Source organism: Platalea leucorodia (assembly GCF_965183815.1).
Source record: "Platalea leucorodia genome assembly, chromosome: 2".
Taxonomy (NCBI): domain Eukaryota; kingdom Metazoa; phylum Chordata; class Aves; order Pelecaniformes; family Threskiornithidae; genus Platalea; species Platalea leucorodia.
This window is the reverse complement of record NC_138824.1, coordinates 50,130,190-50,144,533: the sequence shown is the minus strand read 5'-3', so window position 1 is coordinate 50,144,533 and position 14,344 is coordinate 50,130,190.

Sequence of the window (14,344 nt, the reverse complement as noted above, 5' to 3'; positions counted from 1 at the left end):
AGCAAAGAGACTGTGCACACTATAATTTCAATCCTCTGCAGACTTCTGTTTTATTTAAAACCATCTAGATGTTTCATTAGTTTGCATTCTGATAGTTTGACAATATCTCTTTCTACCTCATCTTTTAAAAGTGAATGCTTTTCTCATAAACTTAAGGTAGAGAAGTTCACAGCCCCTAGAACCCCGGCAGTTTTCAGCAATTAGCTGAACTACATACAGTACTGACCAATGCAATAACTACTATTGAAAGCAGTTAACTTTCAAATAATAACTTAAGTTTTGTGGGCTGGGGATTTTTTTTTGTTTGTTTGTTTAGGAAGTCCTTCTGATCTCACAGATCTTGCAAAAGTTAAAAGATAAACAATAGAGAAAAAAAGGATAATTATTAAGATTTTTAGTAAAGGAATGATATTTTTCTGAATAAACAAATCTATACACATTATCTTTGCCCTTATCTTTGTTATTAATTCTTCAGACTTTTGTGTGTTTACTTTCTGGGGGGGGTGTTGTGTTTTAGTTTTTTGCACAATGCAGGAAAAAAAATACCATCATCAGATGCTTTTTAAAAAGAACTCACATGGGCAGCACCATTTTTTCAGCAAATGATCTGATATTCTGTGGTGCATACTAACAACCAAAGACCACATTGTGACCCTTTTAGTACATGTTCATGTGGATACATTGTCTATCCTGAAAAAAACCTCCAAAACCCTAGTTAGTGCATCCTATCACATAGACCTATACTCTGCTTATGAAGGTCAGTGCAAAGGGGATTAATGTGAAACTTAGACAAGGGCTTACTTGGTGTGTAGGCTTTTAACCTGAACTTCAATGTTCTAAACTGTAGCACTGCTTCTTGAAAAATATTAAACTATTTCAATGCTTTAACTATTTTAAGAAATACTACTAGTGAAAGAAACCAACCTATAGATTCTTAGAATCATATTAATCCCTGGATCTTCAGTAAAATATGTAAAAAACCAAAAACCAACAAACAGAAAACCCAGGAAACATCAATACCTAAACAAGAAAGCCTCTGAGGCATCAGCAATTTTTTTTTTTTTTGTAACGTAGAGTTCAGCAAAATATTTGTGGTTTGTTGTTTTCTTTTTTTAATAACACATTTTAAAATATCTGGATTTTACTATTATTATTATTATTATTATTATTATTATTATTAGTCTACTGTCATGTCACACACTGCATTTGGTTTGCAATTTTGTAAAGGAAAAATGTAGGGTCTTTTATTGTGCTGCATATGTAGGTTTAATCATAGAATCATAGAATACCAGGTTGGAAGGGACCTCAGTGGTCATCTGGTCCAACCTTTCTAGTACAATCTAGACGAGATAGCCCAGCACCATGTCCAGCTGAGTCTTAAATGTGTTCAGTGTAGCAGAGTCAACCACTTCCCTGGGGAGATTATTCCAATGATTGACTGTTCTCATTGTGAAAAATTTTGTCATGTCCAATCCGAATCTCCCTGGGAGTAACTTGTACCCATTGCCCCTTGTCCTCACCATGTGACTCCTTATAAAAAGGGAGTCTCCATCTTCTTTGTAGCTCCCCTTTAAGTACTGGTACATGGTGATGAGACCATCTCTAAGCCTCCTATTCTCAAGGCTGAACAAACCCAGCTCTCTCAGCCTGTCCTCATATGTCAGGCTTCCCAGACCCTTGATAATCTTGGTGGGCCTTCCCTGGACCCCCTCCAGCCTGTCCACATCTCTTTTGTATAGTGGGGACCAGAACTGTACACAGTATTCCAGGTGTGTCCTGACAAGTGCCAAGTAGAGAGGGATAATGACTTCTTTATCTCTGCTGGTGATGCCCTTGTTGATGCAACCCAGCATCCTATTGGCCTGCTTGGCCGCAGCAGCACACTGGTCACTCGTGTTGAGCTTCCTGTCTGCCAGGACCCCCAGGTCCCTTTCCACAAAGCTGCTCTCTAGCCAGGTGGATCCCAGTCTGAGCTGCACTCCTGGATTATGTTTTTCGAGGTGCAAGACCTTACACTTGTCCTTGTTAAACTTCATAAGGTTCTTTTTAGCCCACTCTTCCAGCCTATCCAGATCTCCCTGCAGGGTGGCTCTCCCTTCCAGAGTGTCGACTTCCCCACTCAGTTTAGTGTAATCTGCGAACTTCATCAGGCCACACTTGATCCCGTTATCCAGATCGCTTATGAAGATATTGAATAGCGTTGGGCCCAATATCGATCCCTGGGGGACCCCACTTGTGACGTGTTGCCAGTTTGAAAAAGAGGTATTTACCACCACCCTTTGGGTGCAGCCCACCAGCCAATTCCTCACCCACTGCACAGACTACTTGTCTAGGCCATAACGCATCAGTTTCTCCAGGAGGAGGCCATGGGGAACCATATCGAAAGCCTTGGAGAAGTCCAAGTAGACAACATCGACCGCTTGCCCCATGTCAACCGAGCAGGTCACTTTATAATAGAAGGCCACCAGATTTGTCAGGCATGATCTGCCCTTGGTGAAGCCGTGTTGGCTTTTCCCAATCATGTGCTTCATTTGACTCATGATGGCCCCCAGGAGGATCCATTCCATAACTTTCCCAGGGATTGAAGTAAGACTGATGGGCCTATAATTACCCAGATCCTCCCTTGAGCCCTTCTTGTAAATAGGTGTAACATTCGCCTTCCTCCAGTCCTCTGGGACATCCCCTGATCTCCACGACTTCTCAAAGATTATGGAGAGTGGCCCTGCAATGACATCAGCCAGCTCTCTCAACACCCTTGGGTGGATGGCGTCAGGGGCCATCGATTTGTACGGGTCAAGCTCCTGTAATAATTCACATACTAACTCCTTCTTCACTGATGGTGGGTCTATGTTTGGACCATCCTGGATTTTCATTTCCAATGCCTGGGATCCAACAGTGTTGATAAAGACAGAGGTGAAGAAAGTATTGAGAATCTCTGCCTTTTCAGCATTGTTGGTGACTGATTCACCTCTACTGTTTAACAGTTGGCCTATGTTTTCCTCCTGTTTCCGCTTGCAATTTACATACCTGAAGAACCCTTTCTTGTTATTTTTGACATCTCTGGCCAGTTCCAATTCAAGCTGAGCTTGTGTGCATCTCTACACACTCTGGCAATGTCCTTGTAGTTCTCAGTGGATAATCTTCCACTTCTCCATCTCTGGTATGCATCTCTCTTGGTTTTAAGCAGACCCAGGAGCTCGTGGTTGAGCCAAGGGGGCCTCTTGCTCCTCTTACTTTCCTTTCTTTTATAGGGGATAAACTGGTTTTGTGCTTCCAAGAGAGCATTCTTGAAGAACTCCCAGCACTCTCTGGCTCCTTTATCCTCCACGGAAGCTTCCCACAGAGTCCCTCCCAACTGAGGTCTGAGCGAGCTGAAGTTTGCTCTTCTGAAATCTAGAACCCTTGTCTTGGTGCTAACCTTCAGCATGCTCAGCTGGATCCTGAACTCCACAATACTGTGATCACTGCAACCAAGGTTGTTACTGACCGAGCTATTACAAAGCAGGTTTTCTTGGTTTGTGAATAGCAGGTCCAGCATTGCCTCCTTCCTCGTTGGCACATCTAACATTTGTAAGAGGAAACAGTCGTTTACGCATTCCAGGAACTTGATGGATGACATGCAAGCTACTGTATTGTTCTTCCAGCAGATGTCTGGGTAGTTGAAGTCACCCATGAGAACCAGGTTCTGTTGACCAGAAGCTTGCCTTTGTGTCCCAAATATTGCTTCATCAGCTTTATCATCGTGGTTTGGAGGTCGGTAGCAGATGCCCACTGTAAGGTCCTGCTTGGAGACGACCCCTCTGATTTTGACCCAGAGGCATTCAATAGAGCACTCACAATCACCGTAGTTGACCGATACATTTGAGGTTTTCCTTAATATAGAGTGCGACTCCTCCACCTCTTTTTCCCTGCCTGTCTTTGTGAAACAGCCTATAACCGTCCATCGTGATTCCCCAGTCATGTGAGTTGTCCCACCATGTCTCAGTTACTCCTATGATATCATAACCTTCTGACTGGGCACGGAGCGCCAGTTCCTCCTGTTTGTTTATCAGACTTTGTGCATTTGTATACATATACTCGAGGTGGTTGCTCCTCTGATACACATCTTGGGAGACAGCTAAGGAACATTTGTTGCCGCTCTGGTTGACCTGACTTACTCCCCAGTTGGATGTGATGGCATGACCATTTCTGTTTTGGACCCCACCCCCTGAGTCCTTCAGTTTAAAGCCCACCTCACCAAGTTAGCCAGCCTGTTGCTGAAGATTCCCTTGCCCCTTCTAGGCAGGTGGATTCCGTCCCTCCCTAGCATGTTATAATAATTGAAGAATGCCTCATTGTAAAAGCCAAAACCCTCACGATGGTACCAGCTGTTTAGTTCATCCTTCTTTAGTTTGTTACAGTCAGCAGCAGGGGTCTGAAATCTGGTTATGTCTTTATGTTTGTGTTACTGTTCATAAGTCTGCTAATGAACTGCATTGCTTCCAAAGGAAAAAAAAAAAAAAAAAAAAAGTTTTAAATAGTTATTATGTGTAGATGCCTATTGCTCCATATTCCTTAGAGGTATACCTACCTTGTCATTAATAACTGAGACAAATTAGCATTTTCAGGTTATTCGTTACAAAGATCAAAACCTGAAAAATATTTTTGGACTTGAGACATAATCGAATTAGATATCAATGGATAATGTCAATAAATTTTTGTTTAGTGTAGAAAAAATATAGACAATACCATGGATTTTTCAGCTCTCATATATTGGGAAGTGGCTGTTCAGCCAGATGACCAGACAAAGATCATACGCTGCAGATTTTATGTTCATGGTGTTATTAAGTGAAGTTATGGCAAAGAGCACTGAATAAAGCTCTGACTTCTATAATTTTGGAACAAAATAAAAAAAACAGTTTTAAAGGTTGAGTTGCTACTCGTGTTAATCCTCTTGGAATAGTGCACTGGTCTTGGTCAGATTCCACTTTCAATTTTTTTCATTTTACATTTATGGATAACTTGGAATAAAAAGCTAAAGAAGAAAAAAAAGTCGACTGTTGGTGTACTGCTGGTAGTACAGTAACTTCGGCTTCCTTGGTAAGAAATAACCTAATGGGTTATGAGAATCCTTCAATAGACAATGGGATTTGGTATTTAAACTTTGCTTCTTTATTTTCAGTTATCTTTGGTGTGAATTATTAATCATATAAAGAAATTAAACCAATTATCATCTTTGACTTTAAAGAGTAAGGGAAAATTATATCTGAAGAGCAGTATTTTCTGATTTATCAAATTATAGAATCATAGAAAATCTCAAGTTGGAAGGGATCCATAAAGGTCATTGAATCCAACTCCCTGCTCCTTGCAGGACTACCTAAAACTAAATCATATGTCTAAGACACTCCTTGAACTCTGACAGACTTGGTGCCATGACCACTTCCCTTGGGAGCCTGTTCCAGCAAGCAACCACCCTCTCAGTGAAGAACCTTTTTCCAATGTCCAATGTGAACTTCCCCTGATGCAGCTTCATTCCATTTCCTTGTGTCCTATCGCTAGTCACCAGAGAGAGGAGATCAGCACCTCCCCCTCTACTGCCCCCGCTGAGGAATTTGTAGACTGCAATGAGGTCACGCCTCAGCCTTCTCTTCTCCAAACTGAACAAACCAAGTGACCTCAGCTGCTCCTCGTAAGTCTTGCCCTCAAGACCTTTCGCCATCTTAGTTGCTCTCCTCTGGACACACACTAACAGTTTAATGTCCTTCTTATATTGAGGCACTCAAAACAGCAGACAGTACTCGAGGTGGGGCCACCAGTGCAGTGTAAAGTGGGACAATCACCTCCCTTGACTGGCTAGCTGTGTTGTGCTGGATGCACCGTACGACACAGTTGGCCCTTTTTGCTGCCAGGGCACACTGTTGATTCATATTCAACTTGCCATCAATGCAAACCCCCAGATCTCTTTCCGTGGGGCTCCTCTCCAGACTCTTGTCCCCCAGTTTGTATGTCTAACCAGGATTACTCTGTCCCAGATGCAGAATCCGGTACTTGCTCTTGTTAAATTTCATACAACTGGTGATCACCCAGCTCTCTAGTCTATCCAGATCTCTCTGTAAGGCTTCTCTAGCCTCGAGGAAGGCCACAACTTTTCCTAATTTAGTATCATCAGCAAACTTACTTAATGTACATTTGATTCCTGTGTCCAGATCATTTAAACAAACATTAAAGAGCACTGGCCCTAAAATAGAGCCCTGGGGAAACCCACTGGTGACTGGCCGCCAGCCTGATGTAACCCCATTTACTATAACTCTTTGAGCTCAACCCATCAGCCAATTGCTCACTTAACATATCATGGACTTGTCTATCTGTGTGCTTGGCATTTTGTTCAGAAGGATAGTGTGAGACATAGTATCGAAAGCATTGCTAAAATCCAAAAAACCCACACCTACTGGCTTCCTTTGGCTAACGAGATGGGTGACATTGTCATAAAAGGAAATATGCATATAAAAAAGGAAATACAAGTGATTCAATGTTTGAACTCACCTAGACACAATTTATTCTAAGTCTGTGACCACACAATGCCTGTCACAATTTAACAGCATTTCATAGAAACATAGAATGATAGAATTGTTAAGATCATCAGGTCCAACTGTCAACCTAACTGCCTGGTCCACCTCTAAACCATGTCCTCAAGCACCACGTCTACCCATCTTTTAAATACCTCCAGGGATGGAGACTCTACCACTTCCCTGGGCAGCCTGTTCCAATGCCTGACTACCTTTTCGGTGAAGAAGTTCTTCCTAATATCCAACCTAAACCTCCCCTGGCACAGCTTGAGGCCATTTTCTCTTGTCTTATCACTTGTTACTTGGAAGAAGAGACTGACACCCACCTCGCTACAACCTCCTTTCAGGTAGCTGTAGAGAGCAAGAAGGTCTCCCCTCAGCCTCCTCTTCTCCAGACTAAACAACCCCAGCTCCCTCAGCCGCTCCTCATAAGCCTTGTTCTCTAGACCATTCACCAGCTTCCTTGCCCTTCTCTGGACACTCTCCAGCACCTCGATGTCCTTCTTGTAGCGAGGGGCCCAAAACTGAACACAGTACTCGAGGTGCAGCCTCACCAGTGCCGAGTACAGGGGCACTATCACCTCCCTGGTCCTGCTGGCCACACTATTCCTGATACAAGCCAGCATGCCATTGGCCTTCTTGGCCACCTGAGCACACTGCTGGCTCATGTTCAGCCAGCTGTCAAACAACACCCCCAGGTCCTTTTCTGCCAGGCAGCTCTCCAGCCACTCCTCCCCAAGCCTGTAGCATTGCATGAGGTTGTTTGACCGAAGTGCAGGACCCAGCACTTAGCCTTGTTGAATCTCATACAGCTGGCCTCAGCCCATCGATCCAGCCTGTCCAGATGCCTCTATAAGGCCTTCCTACCCTCCAGCAGATCAACAGTCCTGGCCAACTTGGTGTCGCCTGCAAACTTACTGAGGGTGCACTCCATCCCCACATCAAGATTACCAATAACGATGTTAAACAGGACCAGTCCCAATACTGAGCCCTGGGGAACACCGCTTGTGACTGGTCACCAACTGGATTTGATTCCATTCACCACCCCTTTCTGGGCTTGGCCGTCCAGCCAGTTTTTTACCCAGAGAAGAATGCACTTATCCAAGCCATGAGCCGTCAGTTTCTGCAGGAAAATGCTGTGGGAGACAGTGTCAAAGGCTTTACTAAAGTCCAGGGAGACAACATCCACAGCCTTCCCCTCATCCACTAAGCAGGTCACCCTTTCACAGAAGGAGATCAGGTTAGTGAAGCAGGACCTCCCTTTCATAAACCCATGCTTGCTGAGCCTGATCCCCTGATTGTCCCACTCGTGCCACATGATGGCACTCAAGATGATCTGCTTCATGACCTTCCTTGGCACCGAGGTCAGACTGACAGGCCTGTAGTTCCCCGGATCCTCCTTCCGACCCTTCTTGTAGATGGAAATTTAAAATTAAAGATTTTATTTAAGAGAATATTTTCAGTTAATGCTTCTAGCAAATAAGATTATAGGTATCTGGTGGAGTTTTTTATGCTGGATTACAGATATCATTTGGTGTTTTCTCATAGGATAAAGAAATACTGGATAGGTTAAAAAAAATCATTTGTGGTGTCTTCAGTATAGCTTAAGAATTATAAACCTCAAAAATGTGCAATACACTTTGTGTTATGTAAAACTGACTGTTTAATATGTTTAAGAAGATTGCAGGCACATCTAAGAGTCTCAATTACATAGAGATTGCACTGAGAATTATATACTGATCTAACCATGGTTCCGCTGGTTCAAAAGACAGATGAATTAGGCCAGCATTAGCTCCTGGAAATATAACCATCAGTGTATCCTGTATATTTCCAATGTCTGAAGTAATTGTGGGAAAGCTTTGTGTTTTTACAGACATTTTCCATTGTATTTCCAGAGATACCTTATGGGGTCTAAAAGAAGGTTTTGTTCTCTCTTGTTCATTCTTCTTTTGAAATCTCAAAACATCTTTTTTGCTTGTTTGTTTGTTTGTTTGTTTTTGTGGGTTTTTGTTTTGTTTTGGTTTTTGATTTTTTGTTTTCTTATTGAGGAGATAACAGAAACTTACAGAAATAGGGCAGAAATAAAGTCAAATTGCTAACACCTTTTTCAGTAAGCACATACCTGCTTGGTGATTTTTTAAGAATGTGCACATTTGTGTTTAGAATCACTTGAATGATTCTAATGATGAAATGAAAATGGGACTGTTGGGACTGTTAGAAAATGTGTTAATAATAATGATGATAAGAAAATACTTCTCTGTCAAAACCAAAGATTTTTAATAAGGAAAGGTCAGCTTTGATTAGTTTTTCCATTGAAAATTATATTAAAAAAAAGGGATGTAATAGGTACAGAAACAAAACACTTTAATTGACAAAAGCCAATTTTGAATTTTCACAAACTTTTCAACTTTTAAATTGAGACGCTAGGTTGTTTTTTTTTGTTTGTTTGGGTTTGGTGTTTTTTTTTTTTTTTTTTTTTTTATCATCACCATTTGATTTGGCTTAAAAATCTGTTCCCCTTCCACATGTATTCATTAATAAAATTATTAAAACACTTTTTCCAGTAATGCGTTTAAAAAGAAAAAAAGACTTAATAAAATTATTGGAATTTGAAGTGTTTCTGAATGTCTCACCTAACACCAAAGGAAAGGGGAAAAAAAAAAAACAAAAACAACCAAAGCCACTCAGAATTAAAACAAGCACAATAGCAAATGTTTATTTAAGTAGTGTATGCATTTGTAATAACAAAAAAAAAAAAAAAAGTCATTATAAGGAACTATGAAGGAGCATTATACTGAAAATTTTAATTTTAATATAAGACTACCCCCTAAAATCAGGACAAAAATGTGTTGATTCTTGTTTAGCACCTCTAATCAACTGGGATGAAGACATGTAAATGAGTTACAAAATGTTATTGTCCCTTAATATTATTTTCCTTATTGTTCTTTTTAACACGAGAATGTCAGATATCTTTACACCAGCTAGAAATACCATTCAGTGTCTGAGACAAAGAAAAGCTAAGAAAATGTGAGGTCTGAAGACTCTGGACTGGCGCCAGCTCTGCACACCAACAAGTAGCTCATTTTTAGCATGCTGGACAAAGCACTTCTTTCATGAAGAAGCAGTCTGTTACACCCTCCCCCGCTTTCCTGGCTGAAAATCCCCTAACACATCATTTTCACTGACTGTTCAACACAGTGCTATGTCATGATGGATACTGAGAAACCATAATCAGCTTCTTTCATTATAACTTGTTGTCTGTCTGCAATGTGAGGCACCATAACTTTAAAGATTATTTTGACAAATGGCAGGGATAAACGGTTAACTGGTGCCTCAGCATTCCTCTAAATGGTAAATAGAATATAAAGGCAGTGCAAAACTCCAAAACCTCACAATCCACTCACAAATCTCAAACTAATTATGAAGTTGTGGAATTCATTGTCCCATGGAGGTAAAGAGAATTTAAAAGGCTGTGACTGAAAAACTGATGAAATCAAACAATATTTTCTTTTTCTCTTTGAGTTCTGGTCATTCTATAATTTGAACAGGAAATGCAACAAAAACTGAGAATATAATCAAACACCAACAATTTTATAGTAATAATGTTGATGTTTTTCCCCAGAGCACAACAAGGATTGTGGCTCTATTGTATTTGATGCTGAGCAAACATAAAAAGTACAGATTTTGCTCTCAAGGGCTTACGAATGAATCTGTATTTCTTTTTATTCCTGTATACTGTTACAGATATTTTCTGCACCAAGATTCTTATTTTTTTACTTATACACCCAAAGAGAGGGAATTAGCCGTATAAATAGGCACACTAATAGTAAGGATACTGTTTAGCACAAACTTTACTCACTGGAATTGAACCCAAAATAAGTAGGTTTCTTCCTTGAATAACATTTACAAAAGTAATTTTTTCTCTTCATTGCTGCAAAATCTGCAGTCTACAGGGTTATTAGGGCTACATAAACCCTATGTATCCTTGTAGGGTAGTAGAAAGTACAAATGGCTTGTCTGCAGTTTCTGAGCACCTGATGTATCAGGTGAACTAAAAAAGATTCACAGAAGCTTAGAATCATAGAATGGTTTGGGTTGGAAGGGATCTTTCAAGATCATCAGGCTCCAACCCCCCTGCCATGGGCACAGACACCTTCCACTAGACCAGGTTGCTCAAAGCCCCATCCAACCTGACTTGAACACTTCCAGGGATGGGGCATCCACAACTCTGGGCAACCTGTTCCTGTGCCTTACCACGTTCTTCATGCCCTCTGCTCCATGGGGGTGGATATTGCATAGTAATGTGATCAGCTAATGTCAGTCATGTCCTCTCCCAGATTTGGTCAGTCAAACAGGTACATCTCACATATAAGAAATATAAATATAAAAGAGAAACTTAATATTTTACAGTGTGTAGATGGGAGAATGGGACTGAAAACAGACCTCTTACAACAGTATAGAGCCAAAGAGTCAAAAGCCAAGCAATATCAGATGAGAAATTCCTGTACAACTTTAATTTCAGCTGACTGACATACACATTACGATACAGACTGTAATTAAATAACCATTTAATTTTTCTTTTTTCCTTGAGACAATTCTGGCCAAAGGACAAAGAATAAAGTATATGCACAAAATAGCTAGCTAGATAGCCAATTATTTTTTAACTTCATCATTCAGTACATCATCCATATCTTATGTACAGGACATTATTTCAACTGTACACTGAATTCAGAATTATTAACTTCCTCTGGGACATTTTTGTGGTACACACATCACTGTGATATCTGAGCAGCTCACATACATTATTTTGCACACACAACATCACTTTAAGGAAGGCTAATACTATGACACCCATCTGAGATACAAAGAGTTTAATACAAGAATATTCAAATGCCTATTAATTAACTCTGGATGATCCCATTTTATATACCTACAGTCCAAATTTTCAGCATATTTAGCAGATCATAACATTTTGTCTGTTCAAACAGCAGCTCAAGCAGGCTTCCACTGTGGTTCACTTTTCTATTCTGCTCTTTCTGCCCTTCTGCTCCTTTTACTCCTATTTTAACACTGTCAGCATCTCTCTGCTTCTTGTCCCCTTGCATTTGAGTTTGTCCTTTTCTCCTTCCCACCCACATTTTGCAGCTTGCTTAGTAAGAAGATGGTGAACACACTATCAAAATGATTTTTGGCTAGAGAACAAGCAGTAGTGAAGTTTTGCTGAGCTCCATGATAGCTGCCCAGCCTATGCCTATTACAGAGACACAATAGACACTGCAGTCTGGCCCTGAGGATGAGTAAACACTGACTACTTTAACACTGTACAGCAGATGGCCATGGACAACACCTAAGCCCCATCTGGTACCCAAGTGGCCCTTGCAGTCTTTACCATTTTTTGTTCAAATTATTGAAAAATTGTGAGGACTGTGTTGCAACCCGTCAAATGATGTCTATAAAGAATGAGTCTGAGCTATCTGGGGCATGACCTGGGTGAACTAGAGGATATGCAAGAGAGTTTGAAAATAAAACTTCCTGAAATAATGTTACAAGATTTACCATGCTGAAAAGGACCGAATGTATGGACTCAACCATATTGCTCAATGGGAGTAGTCTTGGATGCCTTTGACCCCTTGAGCTGTGCCTAGGCACACTGTCAGAGATCACTGGTTGGTGTGAACCAAAGCCATGCAAGGAAGCATGCTAAGAATAAATGAAAACAGAGTGAAAGAATGGGATCCACTACTCGGCCTAGCCCCATGGGTCTGCCTTTTTTTTTCCTTTCCTTTTTTTTTTTTTTTTTTTTTTTTTTTTACCAGTATGGATGTACTTTTACAGTTTGATCAAAATATATGAGAGGAAAGAGCACAGAAAGTGCACAGAGAATCATCTGACAGTTTCAAATAAATATATTCCAGCTGCTTTACCAGAAAAAATGTATCAGGCATCTTTCTGCCCACATCACCCCATTTCAGTATATCAAAAACAATCATCAGTCATTTGAAATTTTGTTTAGTTGCTTATGAGATTTTCTTAACAAGAACACAAAGGCATTCTAAGAAGTAACTGAATTGTTTCTATTCAAACACTAAGAAAAACAAAGAGCAAAAATAAAGCCCAATAACTCAGATCAATTATAAAAAGGACTTGTAGAAGAGAATGTCAGGCAGCCATATCTATTTATGAAATGTCAAACTCTATTTTACAGTAAGTTATGCTTAAGCCTAGTTTTTGCGTGATTTGCAATTTTGTGGAAATCAGAATAATGACAAATAACATCTGTTTTGAACTGGTAAAAATAGTTAAATCTTTCTTAGGGTATTATTTTATGCATACAAATAACATTTTGATTTATTATTAATAATAAGTAATATGTAGAGAATAAAATCATTACTTCAGATCAGGGCTAAGAAAGTAAAATTCAAAAATTGTTTATTTAACTGAAAAGACAACCAGTTACTAGCATCTTCCGCTTTATGTCTAGTTTAGGTCATTATTTCCTTCTATGTGTATTTCAACCTTAAAAGAAGAGGCAGATTGACTAATATGAGAAAATAAGGAGATTCAGCAAACAAAATATTAAGAACTCATAGGTTTATTAAAAAAAAAAAAAGAAAAAACATGCAATAGAGACTCATGTACAAATAGAATGTGGTGTTACAGTTTGTTAAAATGGTAAAGGGAGCCAATGTGTTGATTTATTGCTTTGTTTTAAAATAGATTGTGGATGCTTTTTTTAGCTATGCTCAGAATTCTCTTTTTCAAGAAAGACAGAAAAACAAAGCAAAACAAGCTTTTCTAGAATAATGGAGACAGCTATATGACTAAGGAGGAGTTGCAAAACTACAAAGTCAAATCAATCATTCAAGCAAGAGTCTTTAGTTCTTAATGTAGTCTACTGCATAACTTGCTTATTCATTAATGAAGTAATTGCAAATGTTGAATCTGGTTTATTCTCATGTCATGATTTGCTGGGTGAAAAGGGGTGAAAGAAAGGGACAGAAGAGAGTTGTTTAAAGCTGTCTCTACAGTCTCTGCATGGCTTTGGCCATGTTCTAGATACATAACAGAAATCTCAGAGCTGTTCCTTTTTCTTTTTTTTTCCTTTTTTCTTTTTTTTTCTTTTTTTTTCTTCTCCCTTTTTTCCTTTTGCCCTTCTTTTTTCCTGTGACCCTCTTTCTTTTTTCCCCCTTTTTTTATTTTCCTTTTTCCTTTTCTTTTTCTTCCTTTTTACCCTTTTTTCCTTCTGTTTTCCTTTCCCTACTTCCCCCTTCCCTTCATTTCCCTTCACTTCCTTTCATTTCCCTTCCCTACCCTGCCCTTCCCTGCCTTGTCTTTTCACTTCTTCCTCTTCTCCTTCCTCTTCACATCATTCTGTGTGTTCCTAAGAGAACATATGTCCAGATGTAGATGGAATACACTTTCACAATGCACAAACCCTCTCACTCCTGCAGACATCACACTGAACCCACACTGGCACTAAGGAACAATCCTCAAAGGCTCCAGGTATACCACCTTTTACAGCTTAGACATCTGTCATGGTGGAGAAATTCTAATTGAGAAAAGTTGTTATGAAGATGAATTCCCTTTTGTCACTATCTAGAGTCCCTAGATTAATGAATTAATGAAAATTTAGATTGACCAATGCATTCATAAATTACTTATCTCACTGTGGACTTCATGAATATTTAGGATTTCTAACAGCTACAATTATTGATTATGGATTATTTTTCACCTTCCAGTTTTTCCAATATATATCACTAATTGTGTAGGGGGTAAACTGAGATGCTTTCAATAGTGCT